The 14,019-nt window shown below is 38.0% G+C and overlaps 1 protein-coding gene across 2 annotated transcripts in view; it reads left to right on the top strand.

Annotated features, from left to right (window-relative positions):
* The window catches only part of Naaladl2 (N-acetylated alpha-linked acidic dipeptidase like 2), a 1,327,651-nt gene that overhangs the window by 72,377 nt on the left and 1,241,255 nt on the right, over nt 1-14,019 (top strand). Inside the window, exon 3 of one of the 2 annotated variants that reach the window (XM_060378134.1) lies at nt 7,625-7,785. The exons of the other annotated variant lie outside the window; for it this stretch is intronic. The gene's annotated coding sequence lies outside the window, so the exon portion shown is untranslated. The remainder of the gene's footprint in view (nt 1-7,624; nt 7,786-14,019) is intronic. 2 annotated transcript variants of the gene reach the window in all.

Here is a 14,019-nt window from a genome sequence, read left to right as displayed (position 1 = left end):
TGGTTTTCTTATACCATTTACAATATTTTCCCAAATAAATATAACTTCTAAAAGCTATTTGTAATTGATACCTGCTGGACAAGGAAAAATCTGTTGTCTTCAATGGATACAAAAACCATACTCCAGGGCAGAGACTCTGCCCAGCAGTTGTTGGCCAACACAGAATGAACTCCATGTTATCTGGTGTACACTTATTGTTTTACTTCTTTGTTTGTTAGACTTACTGATTTTCTTTCCCCCTTTTTATAGTGCTTGTCTTTTTTGATATTTGTTTTTAGGTTTTCTTTCTTAACCTGCTTTTTCTTTTTGAGAGAGTTAAATAACATGAAATTGGGTGGGGAGGATCTTGGAGGAGTTAAGGTAGGGAAAATAACATTATCAAGTATATTGTATAAGAATTTTTAAATAAAAAATAATGCAAGGGCTGATCAATGCTTAGAAAAATAACTTCTAAATTATATAATCTTCAACACATAGAATATCCAAACAATAAAGAAATCACCAGGATTGGGACATCAGGATATATAGAGCCCCTTGCTGTCTATAGAGTGCTACTACTCTTTTGACAATTGAGGAAGAGAGATTCTAGAAGAAATAGTGTTTGAGAATAATAAACATTTATTTAGCTTGTCATCATTAAACATAATTTTAAAAGTTAAGAATGGCTGTATTTCGTTTGTTTGTTTGTTTGTTTGTTTAAGGCCAATGAAAATCAGAAATATGGCAGAAGCAAGAGTAATAGAGCTGGGAAATCTTCACTGCTCCAGCTTCACAACACAGGATACCAAGAGCATGAATGACGTAAAGAACATGTATTAGAAAGTTCACTCTAATGGACACTCAACCAAAGACCATGAGAGGATAAAACCTAGAACCTCTGCTTGGATGTGACCCATGGTAGCTCAGTAATCAATTGGTTTTCCATAGTAAGGGGAACAAGGACTATTTCTAACAAGAACTCAATGACTGGCTCTTTGACCTCCCCACCTCCCAAGGGAGGAGCAGTACTGTTAGGCCACAGAGGAGGACTTTGCAGCCAGTCCAGAAGATACCTGACAAAAGGGAGTCATATGAAAGAGGAGGAGGTCCTCCCCTATCAGTGGACTTGGAAAGGGGCAGGGAGGAGATGAGGGAGGAAGGGTGGGATTGGGGAGGGAATGAGGGATACAGCTGGGATACAGAATTAACAAAATATAACTAATGAGAAAAATAAAATTAAAAAATAAAATAAAATGTCAAGTTCAACCAAAAAAAAAAAAAAGAAAGTTCACTCTACCCCACTGAGGTCTTTGTGTAGTCCACACTTTCTCATGGTATCTAACTTCCTTTGCATTATTTCTTGTGTTGCCTTTAGCTAGTTTAGGTTAAATCACTTACAGGTTAGACCCTTGACCCAGCAAAACATTATAACCGTCATAAACATTCCATAAAACTGAGCTGTTAGCAAGAAATCTTCTGTCTTTAACAGAAGTGTGTGTTTGTAATAAGTAAAGTTGAATTACATATCTTATATTGCTGCTCAGTCCAAACAACCCTTTCCATTAACCACAATGTCTTGCCAGAGATGTAATACCCTCCTTAACAGTAATCAGAAATTTAATAAATCAAGCAATTATTTAATTTACCATAAAAAGAAAATTAAATTAAATCAGCAATAAGCATATTAAAATTTTAAAATATATTTGCTTCAGGGAAGTCAACATAAAATTTGCACAAAGAAGTTTACTCTTTGTGGAGAGATAAAGTAAAGAGAAGAAGGGAGGGTAGGCAGGAGGGGAGGAAGGAAGGAAGGAAAGAGACAAAGGAGAAGAAGAAGGAAGAAAGACATTTCACTAGGTATTGTGGCCAGGCTGACAGGATGTGCTAGCTCCTCTGTGCCAGGCTCCAGCTGGGCTCCTGGTCAAAGCTGGCTTCTGCTGGGCAGGTGGCGATCACAGTGTGAGGTGCAGTTCCATGTTGGGGTTCATTTCTGAGACATAGTCTGTCTGTTCCTTCCCTTCTGCTCCCACATCTTGGCTGACAACACCTGTTCTATAGCATTTTCTTGGCAGGAAGCCTTAACGTAAATTTTAACAAACTTCAAGTGCCAATTTTTTTTCCTTAAGTTGCTGAAAGTAATTGTTTAAAAATGTGCAGAAGCAAGTGGGACAAAATAAAACTGTTCTTTGGAAGCCTTTGTGATGAAGCTGCCTAAGGCAGGGGGACCATTGAGTCACACAGCATTAGAAGCTGGCCTGTTGACAAGGAGAACTTGTGGTTGTTTGAAATTGTCTCCAGACGACTATAAATTTTCACTACATTCATCCTAACATGTCTAATTTGTTTTCTGAGTCCCTTTATGCAGCTATTGAAATGGACAGGAATGGAGACAAAAGCAGCTCTTTTGGTTTAGTACAAAGCCTTTCCCTGTCAAACAGTGTGGCTCTGACCACCTGCTGACTGGAGACTGGGCAGTTTTCAAGCGAGTTTTAGAAATGAGAATTATTTGTAAGTTATCTAAAGTAGGCTAAATACCTACAGCCCATCCATGCATCGTGTTTCATATGGAGACAGGAACAGAGAAATCAAACAAAACTGGAACAGTGTTTTTATGTGGGCATGTGTGTGTTCTCCTGGAAGAAGACTGTGCACTCAGATGAATCACTTCACCTGCCTTCCTCTTACATGAGTTCAACAGCTCGAAGCTCTTACCAAGCGTTTGTTACTAAAGAATTTACATGTAGGTACAGCAAACTACGGAGAAGCCTTCTTGAGACCCCTTCTATCGGTATCTGATTCCTAACAATTCAGATTCCATTTAATTTTAATGGAGAAGGAAGCAGTATAGATGATGAGTATCTGGGTATGGTGGACCATGCCATTAATATCAGAATTTTGGGGCCATAAAAAGGCTGGTCTCTGTGAATTAAAGGCTAGACTGGTCTATGTAATGAGTTCTAGACAAGCCAGGGTTACTCATGGTGAGATTCTCAATACCCCTACTTTCACTTTCATGTGTGTGTGTGTGTGTCTTTCTATATATGTGTTTATTGTGTATATTAATATATGAATAAAATGTAATGAGAAAATCTGTGTTTTGATTGGCACATATCTGAATGATTTTTAAAATTCTATATTTATTGAATTTCTTCTAAAGTATAGAATTAGAATTGGAATGTAAAGATAATGTAGCTGTCTGTATGACTAAACACACTTTCTGTCGGAATGATGAAAAATGATTAAGTAGCATGTTAAGCAGCATGAAGGTTGATTGTCAAGGTATTTGACAGCTCTGTAAGTACAATGTATTTATTTAGTAAATTTAAAGTGGGTTAATCAATCAATCATTCATTCAACATGTTTGGGTAAGTGTCACGTGCACTAAAATGCACCGTATTCCACAAATACTTTTGAAAGTTAATTGAAAGGCATTTACTGGGTCTGGTGATGTATCTCAGTATTAGAGCACTTTCCTATTATCACAATACCTTGAGTTCAATCACTAGTGACATGCACACACATGCACACACGTACAGATACACAGATACACACACACAAACACATATCAGCCTAGCTCCAATTATAATTTTAATAATGAAAGTAGTGGAATACAGACTGTTTCAGGCCAGCCTACGGCCACATGTACATGGCTGTGAAGAGAAGGCCCATCCCCTCCTGCACTTGGTGGAGCGGGCCCCGCTCCTGGCCTGGAGAGCACAGTTGAACTGGCCTTGATGGTGGAGGCAGGGGCGGTGGCCGTGGTGTTTGTGAGTTCTGGGGCTGGGGACGGTCAGGAACAAGGGCATGAGAGCTGACCCTGTCCCTTGCTGGCTGCTTAAATGAGCTAGGAGAACTTATCCTGGTATCAAACAGCTGGCGGGTTCACTAACTCAGGTACCACAGCTGGCTGGTTCACTAACTCAGCTACCACGCAGGCCCAGATGTAAGACTTTCAGTTGGCCCACCCCAGCGTCTACCTCATCTATAAACTGCTGGAGCCTGTGGAGGGGCTAGTCCCAAAGCTGCAGGATCCAAAGCTGCAGGAGCTCCAGTGCAAAGGGCAACAGCAGGATAACCATAAGGAGGAGTCTCCGTGATGATACAGTATCCATGTTGTAGCACAAGCCAGAGGCCTCTGTCCAGACCAATGACACACTGCAATGAGCATTTGAAGTAAAGTAGTGTGGACAAAAGGATACACTGTGGGACACACTGTGACACACTACAGCTTCCATGACAAGATGAATTTTATCCTTGGTTTTGTTTTATTTTGTTATTTTTTTTTCTATTGTGGGCAAGGTTCCAAGGACAGAGGGCAGATAAGAAGGGTTGGGCAGATTGGTGGGATTGAGGTACATGATATGAAACTCACCAAGAATCAATAAAAATATTTTTAAATACTAAAATTAATACTAACCGTAGGGGATTTTATTTAAATAGATGTTGAATGGGCAGGAAAGACGGAGTTTTGAAGAAGGGTTAAAAATACCTACTAAAATCTGTACACCTAAAGAAACTAATCAAGAGGGAGGACTCTGGCTAAAATGCTCAATCCGCATTGTGAAAGGCAAAGAGGATGGACATCAGAAGAAGAAGAAAACAGGAAACAAGTTAGGAACCTGCCACAGAGGGCCTCTGAAATGCTCTGCCCTGCAGACTGTCAAGGCAAATGTTGAGACTTTTGGCCAACCTTTGGGCAGAATGCAGGGAATCTTATGAAAGAATTAGGAAATAGTAAGATCTGGAGAGGACAGGAACTCCACAAGGAGAACAACAGAACCAAAAAATTTGAATACAGGGGTATTTCCTGAGACTCATACTCCAACCAAGTATCATGCAGATAACCTAGAACCCCTGCACAGATGTAGCCCATGGCAGTTCAGTGTCCAAGTGGGTTCCATAGTAATGGCAACAGGGACTGTCTCTGACATAAACTGATTGGCCTGGTCTTTGATCACCTCCCCCTAAGGGGGAAGCAGCCTTACCAGGCAACAGAGGAATACAATGCAGCCACTCCTGATGAGACCTAACAGACTAGGATCAGAAGGAAGAAAAAGACCTCCCCATCAGTGGACTTGGGGAGGGGCATTCGTGGAGAAGGGGGAAAAGGGAGGAATTGGGAGGTCAGGAGGGAGGAAACTAGAGGGGAGATACAAAGTAAATAAAGTGTAATTAAAAATAAAATTAAATTAAAAAAAAGAAAAAAAATGACTGCTGTCATATTTATACAGTGCTTCCCTGGGCAAAACAAGTACTACCTGAACTACAGCAGCCATGGCTGCTTGTAACAATCCCAAGATTCAGGCCAATTGACTGTCCATGTTCTTATTTAAGGAGGGGGTGGAGAATGTCATTGGACCCTTAGCTGAGACCCCAGCAGCTGTCTGCTCTATTTCCTGGTCAGTTGTCTGTAATTCCGTCCAGGTTTAACATGGCCTCATGGTCTCAGGTGGAAGGCAAACTGAAGATAAAGATTCAATCTAAGCAGCAATTTAAAAATCATGCTGCTGTGTTGGGGTCCCCCATGCTCCTGTAAGAAACCCTTGCTGTTCTCTGTAAGTGATCTCAGTTACCTTTCGGCTCTGCAACTTGGACGTGGTTGGAATTGTACTTTGTCATTAGAGCCCAGTAAGGAGGAAATAGACATTTGTTATGTCTGCCCAATAACAGAAGTCCCAAAATAGTACCCTATAATCTGTATAGGACATTTTGATCTAGACTCTGTTGGATGAATATAACTGAAGAAAAAAACAGGCAGCCTCCGATCAGAGTCAGCCTTGCAGTTGATTATGTCGCTGAGAATGGCACTGCAGGAAGGAAACAGATTGGATGCAAAGAAATCTGGTAGTCGGGCCTCAAATCAGGAGTGAGCCTTAGGCCTAGACAATGAACTGTTACAAGAGCTCCAGTTGTAAGTATCACTATGATGGTATTCTTGCTGAAGTCAGCCTGAGTTGGACTAAGAGGCAAAATGCCTAGGAGTGAGTGTGGACATTATGCAGGAGATGAAGTGGATGGAATGAGGGTGGTGACAGGAGGGAACGAAGAAATATAGTCTAAGCAATTAAGCCTTATTTTACTGATACTTATTTCTTATTTACAAATATAGTACAACAATTAACTCATTCCAGAGACAGTAATTAGCAATCAGGTTAAATTACTTTGATTACCTCTTTTACATCTAATTAAGAACATTTTCAGAAGGCTGCTTCCTAAGATGTTTTATGGACTTGTCTCTACATAATTTCTCCTTTCCTTCAGGTCCTTTTCACAGATCCTCGCTGAGCTTCTCATTTTTCCCCTTTCCCATTCTGCCTCATGAAGTAACAAATATTTAGAGTTGATTTTACTAATTTTTTCACATGAATAACTTCTGTTTTATATTGTTTTATAAGTATATAGGTTTAAAAGCAAAGGACTTTTTTCTCTATCCCTATGGAGACTTGTCATTATCAACTGTTGTAGTATAATTATTATACATTATCAACTGTTTTCATCTCCTAGCTCTGAGATGATGCAGATACTCCTGATATTTGATTTATTGTATTAATTGATAAAATGTATGCTGAATTTTTTTACTGTAGGCAGTCCCAAATATTTTTCATGTTAACTTCAAATATTAAAAGTTGTTTATCAAATGGTTGGGCTTTACGTTTGTAATAATCACATATGTTGTTTGAAGAAGACAGTTCTGCTTATTATATCACGCTTTTTCATGAAGTCCTAGAATCAACATTACTTCATTTTGCACATGTCTATTGATGTTTCTTACCAATGGCTCAGCTTCAGATCCACTTTCCTTAATACAATCATCTAGGCACACAAAAACTTCTTGGATTGGTCTAGCAATATTCCTATGTGCTCTCATTGTTCTGCACCAGTTCTAACCCTGGTTTCTGAAAATTTCCTTTCTTACTCATTAAAATTCTGTGACTTTCAGGCAGTTGTTATCTAGGAAAGGTGCTTGGGAAAGGTTTTTGATTCCTTACAGGCCTAAAATGTCTTTATTCTACCCTCATGCTTGATTGATTGTTTGGTTCGACACAGCTGGTGCTGTTTCTCAGAATTCTGAAATCTCTGTTATCCTTACAACATTTCTGTTGAGGCCAAAGTGCATTTTAAGGGCTGATATTTATTTCAAACTAATCTTATAATGAAGTTTGTTCATATTATGTTGTTACTCGTATGATCATTATTTTGATTTTTCCCTTTCTATTTTCTTTATTTCTGAAAGGCTTATTGGGAAAATTCTGGCCATCCTGAATAAACTCTGCTTATTCCTTTTCATTTCCTGTTATTTTGTATTTTGCATTTCCTTTTGTATTTAGTGAATTCTTTGATTTTTATCTTTACTATAACATTTGTAGTTTATAGGCATTGTGTTCTATTTTTATGACTTTCTATTTTATTTATCACTTTCTTATTTTTATAGCAAACTGTATTTATTTTTCTGAGATTTTCTTTTTCTGGTCTTTTATTTGATGGAAACATTTCTTATATATCTAACTCTAATCTTCAAACATAAATGAGAATAATAAAACATTTAAAAACTTAGTTTGGATTCTTTTTAGGGTGGGCCTTATGATAGAACCTGGATATACTTCCCTTTCTCTCTCTCTCTGGGTGTCTTTTGTCTCTAATGAAGGAAACGGATGAGGAGAACACTGAAACCAGAAGAGGCTATTCCCTAAGCTGTAGAGTTAGTCTTCAATTACTATCTGCACCTGCAGTTACACAGACCACGTGTGATGCAGCATGTTCATCAGATTCAGGAAAAGAATCCCCACTCTCTTGTGGAGAAACGGGGTATGTACAAAGGGAATAAACTTCTTGCTTTTCAGTGTTATAGTCTGAGAAAAGGATTTTATTCTGGTAAATTAACTTGCTTCTCTATTTCAACACCTACATGTATAGTTCTCTTCTGATATCTATGGTAGTGTTGGTGGTAATAGTGGTGGTGGTGGTAACGGTGGTTGTAATGGTAGTGGGAGTTGGTGGTGTTGGGAGCGTTGGTGTTGGTAATGGTAGTAGTGGTGGGTTTGATGACGGTTGTTGTGGTGATAGTGGTGGGGGCGGTAATGGTATTGGCTGTGATAGGGATAGATAGTAATATTTGTGATAGCAGTGATGGTGGTTGTGTTGGAAATGGAGGTAGTGGTTGTGGTGAAGATGATGATGATGCAAGATTTAAATTTATAGCCCAGGCAGGCTGAAACTGTGTAACTCACTGACTTTGAATTCACTGTCATTTTGCCACAGCTTCTTGAGGGTAGGAGTGCATACAGGTATGATTATTCCCAGCCTTCTGGTTTTAAGTAACAACTGGTATTTCCACTGAAACATTCAAGAATTTTTAGCAAAAAACTAGTCTGTATCTTATTGACGTTGTCCTCTGAATACCTAAGTTATAACCTGTGCTCTGCTATTTCATTTACATTATTCTGTTTTTTTTTTTCCTGTTATGTAACATAATTTTAATTCTTATGCTTTTTGGTACTTCTGTCCAGTAGTCTTATAGTCTCTGACTTTAGCTTTTTCTTCTGGTAATTGGTTTTTTCAGTATCATGTGGTATAAATTTACTTTTTCTTGATGAATAAAATTGTGCTCTTTGTTCGAACTGGTCTCTATGCACTCTTTGTTTAAAGTCTATTCCTTTTATCTCCTGAACCCATAACCTTGGAATGCTAAGCATGTGCTCTAATATTGAGATCTGCTCCTTTCCTGTGCACAGTCAATGTGATCATTTCTTTTTGGAATAAGGATTTTGTACTGTGAAAGTAAACTTTCGATAAGATGATAGTAGCCCTTTAAACTACAAATTAATGCTTGTAACTACACCTTAACATGAAAGTCTGAAGGCTTTCAAGCCTGACATTTAAACTAAATGTTAAAGTATTAAATTGTTTGTACAAAAATTAAGATGATTTTGTCTGTATTTCGCAGCAGCAGTCATGTGGAAATGTAAAGACGGAGATGGAAAAAGCTCCCTCCATAAAGTGCCAACCAAACATGGGTATCCATATTGTTTGGGGAAATTGTAACTGTTATGTCAAGAGACTTAAAACAGTTGATGCTCCATGGCCTAGAAGTCTTACTTTAGCAGCCTCTTCCGAAGAAGGATGCTTGAGACGTAAATGAACCACTAATAGCCAACATGATGATGTTCTTTATTAAATATACAGACATAAACCTGGAATACTTCTTAAAATCAAGCATTCGTAAGTGTAATATAAGGAAGCCATACGGTAGAGTTTTAACGCTTGAGACTAATGTTCTTGAAGTGTCTATATAGTACTTTGTAGGCATCTGGGAACATGGCTCAGGGCAAAGAGCACTTGTTCTTGCAGACTATCCTGGTTCATTTCTCAGCAGCCACACAACAGCTTTCAGCTCTATATTACCCCCGTTCCAGGGGATCCCAATCTCTCTTCTGCCCCCTGCAATTGCCATGCACATATGCAGTGCACATACATGCAACAAAAACACACAAATGAAATTTATTAACACTGAAAGAATAAAAACGATACATACGGTAGTAGGAACTGTTTCTTAGATATTTTGTAAAGCTACCTTAAAGAATTAGTTGTGACAGTTTTTATATATGAACAATGTTAGAGGTAGACAAATTGATTTTTTTAATAATAAAAATAAGGATAAATAAATCTGAATTTCTGTGTTAGTGTTAATTTAGATTTTTGGAAACTTTTCAAGGTAAACAGTCATTTTGTATAATTTAATCACCAATTAAAGAGAATTAAACACCTGAGTTACCACTGTACCAACGTTGAAATGAAAATGGATGCATGCATGGTGTTGAAATGGAATGCAGTGGGTGGATCTATGTATTCACATACAGGTCCATGAAATGCACAGATATAAATGCTTCTAGAATTAAAGTTACATGAGCTGGGTTGGTAGGTTTATGATATAATTTTAATGAGAGACTATTTTGGAATGAGCATTTCAAACATCAAAATTCAAAGATAGATAATTTGAACAAATTAAATATTTAAATTTTGTAAGTGGGCAGTAGACACTGTGTTCATGAATATTTAAAGCTATGCATCTCTTTCTTCTGTAATCACGGTGCAAACATTTTTCAAGCATCCAGGAACCAAAGCCTTCCTCAGTCTATTAAAAATGGAATTATAAAACACATTGCCTGGTATTTTCATGATTATAATGAAATTTTAGAAAATTGCTATCATTAAACTGAATTGTTAAAATATGGCTTCAGCGTAGAGGTAAAGATTACCTTCTGTAGCTTCCTTTACATGACATGGTAATAAAAGAGCACAGATCTTTCTAAACTTAGATTCCTTACTCGATTAAAATATCTCCTTCTTCTAACTGGGTCCATGATTATTGTGGATGTTTGTTTATAATTTTGAATGGACCATTATACATAATATTTTGTACTTGACTCAGATATCTTTTGTTTCTCATGAGTTAAAATAGTGTCAGAGGGATGATCTGACTGCTACAGACAGCACCATTTCATTTATTTATTTATTTATTTATTTATTTATTTATAAATAAATAGAGCACAGGCTCTAAGAGCAACAATCAATAAATGGGACCTCATGAAACTGAAAAGTTTCTGTAAAGCAAAGGACACCGTCATCAAAACAAAACGACTGCCTACAGATTGGGAAAGAATCTTCACTAACCCTTTATCTGACAGAGGACTAATATCCAGTATATACAAAGAACTAAAGAAGCTGAAAAGCAGCAATCCAAGTAATCCAATTAAAAAATGGGGAACAGAGCTAAACAGAGAATTCTCGACAGAGGAATATCGAATGGCAGAAAAACACTTAAAGAAATGCTCATCCTCATTAGCCATCAGGGAAATGCAAATCAAAACGACCCTGAGATATCACTTTACACCCATCAGAATGGCCAAGATGAAAAACTCAAGCGATATCACATGCTGGAGAGGTTGTGGAGAAAGGGGAACCCTTCTGCACTGCTGGTGGGAATGTAAGCTGGTACAACCACTCTGGAAAGCTATCTGGCGCTTTCTAAGACAACTAGGAATAGTGCTTCCTCCAGACCCAGCTATACCACTGCTAGGCATATACCCAAAGTTTGCTCAAGTACACAAAAAGGACACTTGCTCAACCATGTTTATAGCAGCTCTATTTGTAATAGCCAGAACCTGGAAACAACCCAGATGTCCATCAACGGTGGAATGGGTACAGAAATTGTGGTATTTTTATACAATGGAATACTACTCAGCAATCAAAAATGAGGAAATCATGAAATTTGCAGGCAAATGGTGGGATCTAGAAAAGATCATTCTGAGTGAAATATCCGAGAAGGAGAAAGACAAACATGGGATATACTCACTTATATAGACCTATAAGATATGATAAACATAATGAAATCTACACACCTAAAAAAGATAATCAATTGAGCGGACATGGGGTAAGATGATCAATCCTCGTTTAGAAAGACAGATGGGATGTGCATTGAACATATGACAGGAGTCTACTGAGCGCATCTGAAAGACTCTAACTAGCAGTGTTTTCAAAGCAAAGACTCATGACCAAACCTTTGGCAGAGTACAGGGAATCATAAGAAAGAAGGGGAGTTAGTCTGATGGGGAAAGGATAGGAGCTCCACAAGGACCAAATATATCTGGGCACAGGGTCTTTTCTCAGACTGACATTCAACCAAGGACCATGTATGGGTATAACCTAGAACCTCCACTCAGATGTAGCCTGTGGTAGCTCAGTAACCAATTGTTATCCCAAAGTGAGGGGAACAAGGACTATTTCTAACAGGAACTCAATGACTGGCTCTTTGGTCTCCCCACCCCCGAAGGGAGGAGCAGTCCTGTTAGGCCACAGAGGAGGGCTTTGCAGCCAGTCCTGAAGATACCTGATAAAACAGGATCAGATGAATGGGGAGGAGGTCCCCCCTATCAGTGGACTTGGAAAGGGGCACGGTGGAGATGAGGGAGGGAGGGAGGGACTGGGAGGGAATGAGGGATCAGGACACGGCTGGGATACAGAGTTAATAAAATGTAACTGATAAAAAAAAAAATAGTGTCAGAGGGATGATCTGACTGCTACAGACAGCACCATTTTATTTATTTATTTATTTATTTATTTATTTATTTTTTACTTAATTGCAGCTTCTGGGCCACTTTTAAAGTATCAAATACTAATTTTCTTTGAAAATAAATTTCTTTGTATGATATATTGTGATCAAAATTTTTCCTCCCCCATTTCCCCCCAGATCCTCCCCACCTCACTACCCTTCCTACTTCCTGCTTTCTCTCTCTCTCTCTCTCTCTCTCTCTCTCTCTCTCTCTCTCTCTCTCTTTAGAAGACAGACAAATACAAATCAAATAAGAATAAAATTAAGCTAAAAGAAAAAAAAAGAAGAAGAAGCTTGAGGAACGCTGCCGTAGGCTGCTTTGTGGCTTGCTTTGTGTTTATCTTTCTCCTCTAGTAAGGTGGAGAATGGCTTCCAGCACATGAGCACTGGTGGGTAGTGGTGAAGGCTCTAGTTAGGCTCCACTTCGACTTCTCCACTTTCGTTTCCTTTGACATCTAAGCCAGTTTAGGGCTCTAGTTTCCTATCTCAAAGGTCAGAATGAGTGGGGAGGTTTAGTCTGGTTTCAATATCAAAGGAATTTTTTTTAATGATTTTTCAATAGTCTTCTCCTATTGCACAGTACAACAAAGGATTCGGGTAAAGCCCTAGCCTTTTTTATTTTTTTTTCTGGAGAGAATACTTCTTTCCCATTTCTTAACTAGATTCCTCCACATTCCTCCTCCCTATTCCCTCTTCTAGATATATAGCAAGAAAAGTATAATTTAAATGAACTGTGGTTTAATTAAAATGGACAGTTGAAAATACTGTCTTTAAGCCACAGCTCTTTGTTATCTCAGATCAAGGCCATGGCTCTATAAATCTTTAATTATAATAGACAGCGAAATGCGCAAAATATGCTTCCCATGTGTACAACTGAGTGTTCTATTTTAAGCAAGATGCTTTATTGAGTTGTTCAATTTTCTGAGACCCTTTGCCAATTTACTTTGTTTTCCTTAAAGTAAGCAGAAAATTCAACCCAAATTCTACAGAACTTTAAATATCTACAAATGTATATAATGAAAGGAATAGCATGCGTTCTCTGTATTTTTGTCTGAATTGCCTCTCCAGCCACGACTTTAACATATTCTATAGTGGATATATGTGTTTTAAACTGAATTGCTGCTTTTTTTTTTTTAACTTTTTGAAAAAAGTGATGTAAAGTTTTCCAGAGTTCCTTTGATTAAAAATTGAAGTCAGTACATATAGTTTTCTGTTCATTGTTTAGTGACTCTGGTTTTATGCTGCTGTGTGAAAGAGAAAGAACTCACCGAAACCATCCTCAAGGTTAATGTGTCTGGAATGGTTAGAATATTACATTGATTTTTTCCGTCTTCATGTAGATTTTTCAGTGAGTGCTTTTCAATGAATTAAAGACACATTATTTAAGCTTAACATATGTTGTTTGAAAATGACATGCGGAAATGGGGGGGTATGTTAGTTGTACTGTTGGGTTCAGGTGTAGCCTCCCCAGAAAGGTAGTCCATTACACTTACACACTTGCACAAGTGTGTTTCTCTGAACCTTAGATGCTGTTGCCATTGTTTCTAGCTCAGCTTGCGCTAACATAGCTGTGTATCCTGAAGTGGCATTTTAAGCACTTTCTATCCTACCAAGACAATTTGCCTCTCATGAATCTGATGTATTTTTGAAGTCTTTTGCATGTTGGGGTTAATGCGTAGCTCAAAACTATGTTTGCATTTACTGAAACAGGAGATAGAGAACCAGTCATTTTCTGATGTCTGATTTTAGGAGTTTTATTATAGACATCCAGTGGAAAATACCTGTGCTCTCATTATTAAATCTGATGCGACTCAAAAAACAGGACCTGGTATTCATGGTTCTTAATTTATATTCTGCTTTACTGCTTTTTTGTGCAGTTGACAACATTTCTTATGTATTTGAGCTTTAGTATTGGCCTGTAGTAGATGAGA

This window comes from Meriones unguiculatus, chromosome 2 (assembly GCF_030254825.1).
Source record: "Meriones unguiculatus strain TT.TT164.6M chromosome 2, Bangor_MerUng_6.1, whole genome shotgun sequence".
Lineage (NCBI taxonomy): Eukaryota > Metazoa > Chordata > Mammalia > Rodentia > Muridae > Meriones > Meriones unguiculatus.
The sequence above is the reverse complement of the archived record's forward strand: the minus strand, read 5'-3'. Positions and strand labels throughout refer to the sequence as shown.